The sequence below is a fragment of the Hordeum vulgare genome, chromosome 2H (assembly GCF_904849725.1).
Source record: "Hordeum vulgare subsp. vulgare chromosome 2H, MorexV3_pseudomolecules_assembly, whole genome shotgun sequence".
In the NCBI taxonomy this organism is placed as follows: domain Eukaryota; kingdom Viridiplantae; phylum Streptophyta; class Magnoliopsida; order Poales; family Poaceae; genus Hordeum; species Hordeum vulgare.
Window position 1 is genome coordinate 556,098,046 of NC_058519.1, and position 4,657 is coordinate 556,102,702.

A 4,657-nucleotide genomic window follows, 5' to 3' on the forward strand; every position below is an offset into this window, starting at 1 on the left:
CAGCTATCCATCTCAAGTTGCCATGCCAAGTGGGTACGTAGCTAGTGCCGTCCTATTCACCAATCTTGACCTCCCCGGTAAGTCAGCCAATCTGTAGATTAACACTCAAGTCTGATGCAGAGCATTGGCTGCTTTCAGTAAGCCTGTGATTGACCAAATGGGAGGAATTGGGGAATCTACGAAACAGGACCTTGGTCCAATGAGCCTGGGATGGTCCCATATCTTGTACTGTATATGCATAAGTTGAATTTCAGTTCAGAGATATTGCATTATAGCGCCGCCCCTTTTGGTTAGTTTGTGCTTTTCCTCCCTAGCTCTATGTTACATGTTACTATAAGTTACCGTTTTTTGGCCAGGTTTGTGTTTTAAGCTGCCAACTTTAGCTTACAACGTTTCTTTTCCTTTTTCTGGTCACACTAATGCAGGGAGACTTTGTTTTCATATATCCGTTGAGTATGCATTTGTCACACAAACATTCATCTTTTTCATTATAAAAAAACATTTATCTTTGTGGTTTGGTTAGTAAAAAGGATATCAACAGTACTGCCACTGCCCCTTTTGGTTAATTTGTGTTCCTTTTCTAGGTGCTCTCTTATGTGTTTTATGTTTGCCAACTCTAACTTACAGCATTTGTTATTTCTGTCTGGTCGCATTTTGTTTGGCAGATATAACTAAAACACTGAAGGCTCTGTTTGGTAAGCTTGGTGGAAACCTCATGATTGACTTGACCTTGACCATGGTCGTCCATGGTGGTTCTATGCAGCTCGCTTGGTGGAAGCTTCATTCAAGGCCCTCCTTGTAGACACGCTAATCCAGCACCTACTTTTTATGGTAATATTTTCTTCGATCAAGTTGCAGCCAAAGTGGGTGCATATATAGCATGCATAATTGGGATTACAAGTTGCAGCCAAAGTGGGTGCACAAGTAGTAGCCAAAGTGGGTGCACAAGTAGTAGCTAGTGCTGCCCGATTCAGAATAATTGGTCCAAAGTGGATTATAGTGAATTCTCTGGTCAGTCAGCTGAACATGCATGCATGCCTAACTATACATTTTTAGGCTCAGCCTCTCCCATCCTCTCTCTATATACACATTCTCTTCTGCTTCTCTGAATAGCATTCACATTCTTCTCCATGCCTCCCCTCTGCATATTATCACTCGGGCTTCTCCTCTTGCACACTACTCATTTGCGCTCCTCCTCTGCAGCTGCAAGCAATGATACTCTCATGGAAGGCCAAGAGCTGGCCTTCGGTGACCAGCTCGTCTCGAGAAACGGCGAGTTCGCGCTTGGCTTCTTTCAGTTCCAGTCAGCAAGCACCAGCAGTAAGTCATCCCACAACACCACGTCTCCCAGCCCCAGCTTGTGGTACCTTGGCATATGGTTCAATAAGATCCCAGTTTTCACAACTGTATGGATTGCTAATAGGGATCAGCCCATCACCAACCCCGATGTCAACCTATCACAGCTCAAGATATCAAGAGATGGCAATCTTGTCATAGTAAACCATGCCGCCAACAATGAATCCATTGTCTGGTCCACTCACATTGTCAATAATAGGACACACAGCAGCATCAACACCACTAGTTCTGCCGTTCTCTTGAACAGTGGAAACTTTGTCCTCAAAGAGAGCCGGTCATCTGACATACTGGCATGGCAGAGCTTCGACTACCCAACAGATGTTGTGCTTGCTGGTGCCAAGTTAGGCCGAAACAAGGTCACTAGTTTCACTCGCCGACCCATCTCAAAGAAGAGCCTCATTGATCCCGGGCTCGGCTCATACAACATTGAATTAGAAGACACCAGGGGACTTGTCTTCAGTCGCCGCAACAACCCATCTGTAGTGTATTGGCAGTACGCATCCTCCACAACATCATCATTCAATCTTGTACGAGTACTCAACTCACTGCTTGATTCGAATTCTCTGACCAAAGGTTTATATAACCTCGACCCAAAAAAGAGAGGTTTATATAACCTAGTATATGTTGATAACAACCAAGAGGAGTACTACATGTACACTTCACACAATGAATCATCGCCTTCTGTATGTCTCAGTAGACATGTCTGGTCAGATAAAGCTGAATCACTGGTCGCAAGCTACTCGGTCTTGTCAAATCATATATGCCCAACCTGACGATCCCTGCAACACGCCTGCTGCCTGTGGACCTTTTACAGTCTGCAGAGGCAATCCAAATCCATCATGTGACTGCATGGAGAGCTTCTCTCAGAAGTCGCCGCAGGATTGGAAGGTTCAAGATCGAACAGGAGGATGCATCAGAAATACACCTTTACATTGCATCAGTGACAAAAACATCACAAGTTCAACAGACATGTTCCAGCCCATTGCTCAAGTTACATTGCCCTACAACCCACAAATCATAGCCGTTGCTAGCACTCAGAGCGAATGCGAAGAAACTTGTCTCGGTTCCTGCTCCTGCACTGCTTATTCCTATAATGATAGCAAATGCTCTGTCTGGAACGGGGAGTTGCTTAGTGTAACTCGTAATGATGGCATTGAATACACTTCTAAAGATGTTATTTATCTCCGTCTTGCTGCCAAAAATTTCATGCCAAGTTTGAGGAAAAACAAAAGAAAACCGAATGTTGGAGTTGTTACCGCTGCAAGTATTATTGGTTTTGGGTTACTCATGCTCATGTTGCTGTTACTGATTTGGAGGAACAAATTTAAGTGGTGTGGTTTTCTTCCATTATACTATGACAATCAAGGCAGTGTTGGTGGGATTATAGCCTTCAGATATACTGATTTAGTTCGTGCTACTAAAAACTTTTCTGAGAAGCTGGGTGGTGGAGGTTTTGGTTCTGTGTACAAGGGGGTGTTAAGTGATGCGAAGACTACTGTAGCAGTGAAAAGGCTTGATGGTGTCCGTCAAGGAGAGAAGCAATTCAGGGCCGAGGTGAGCTCAATTGGACTAATCCAACATATCAACCTAGTAAAATTGGTTGGTTTCTGCTGCGAAGGTGATCACAGATTACTTGTGTACGAGCACATGTTAAATGGTTCTCTTGATCGTCATCTGTTTAAGAAGAGCAACAATGTTGATACCGTTGTGCTAAACTGGAACACCAGATATCAGATATCCCTAGGAATTGCTAGAGGATTGTCCTACTTGCATCAGAGTTGTCGCGAGTGCATCATACACTGTGATATTAAGCCAGAGAGCATACTTGTGGATGCATCATTTGTTCCTAAAGTTGCAGACTTTGGATTAGCAGCATTTGTGGGGAGGGATTTTAGCCGAATTCTGACTTCATTCAGAGGAACTATAGGTTATCTTGCCCCAGAGTGGCTTAGCGGAGTGGCGATCACACCAAAAGTCGACGTTTACGGATTCGGCATGGTACTGCTAGAAGTTATATCAGGAAGGAGGAATTCCTCACCTGAAATATCACACAACACTAAGAGCAGCAGGAACAGTTACCAGCATCATGAATATTTCCCTGTGCAAGCCATCAGGAAGCTTCACGGGGGAGATGTGAAGAGTTTAGTGGATACACAATTGCATGGTGACTTCGATTTGGAAGAGGCTGAAAGGGTTTGCAAAGTTGCATCTTGGTGCATCCAAGATGGTGAGTTTGATCGGCCGGCTATGAGTGAAGTGGTCCGTGTTCTCGAGGGTCTACAGGAGATTGATATGCCCCCGATGCCAAGACTCCTTGCAGCTATAGTGGAACAATCTGATGCTGCAACTTCAATGTACTAATAATAACTTAGAGAGAGTATTTACTACAAATATTTTGGAGTTGTAGTGTGGAGTAGAAGGAATAATGGAAGGAGGCGAGCTTGCGGTCTCCAAATCATTTGTTATTTACTTTTCTTATGGCAAAGCAAGCATTGTAGCCAAATATGCCACTACTTTTTTACGAAGATCTATTCCCAATACTTACTTCATTCTTTGAGATGTGCGAGTTGTAAGTTGCTTATTCACTACTACATAGACAACTATATTTGAGACGTATGTATTACAAAATAATTCTCTATGATGGAAAATAAACACGAACATCCATAATTCGGGCAAAGTCATCAAATGGACACCAAGTAAGAAGTTTTTACAACCACCATGAAAAAAAGGTGCATCTTCTTAGACAACTTATACCGAAGAAGGCTTTCGCCCCGCTTTATAGATAAAGCAACCACCACAGCCACAAGGTACAAAAAGAGTCACACACACACACAAGATACCACAACATAGAGTACAAAAAGGTTCTGCCGAGGACACAACTCAACAAGCCCTGAAGAAAAAAAACAAAAGACAGGCGGGAGGCCCTTACGCGTGCGAAGCGGAGCGACTAGTCCGGCTCGGTAGGTGGAGGGGGGAGCGACGACGCTAAGCGAAGAGCCATCATCCTGAGGTCAGCAGTAAGAGTGTCGATGGCGTCCAGTTCCTGCTGACGCCTAATGTAACGATCAAGATGCGGCCCTTTCCGATCTGGGGATCGAGGCCCCGAATTGGAAAGGAGCGCATCTAAGCGTCTCGCAAACAGGTAACACAGCACATACATAATAATAAAGATAGACAATCAGGGATTCAATTGCCTTCTCATACATATCTCAGAGTACATCACACATACAACCAAGGTAGTTCCGCTACGGACTACAAAACATAGAAAGGCTATGCTACCCTGCCTGCAGGCCCACGATCA

At 44.1% G+C, this 4,657-nt stretch overlaps 1 pseudogene; it reads left to right on the forward strand.

Moving 5' to 3' along the window:
* The first annotated feature begins 671 nt into the window (after positions 1-671).
* Positions 672-4,259, forward strand: LOC123430512 (annotated as a pseudogene).
* The last annotated feature ends 398 nt before the right edge of the window (positions 4,260-4,657 follow it).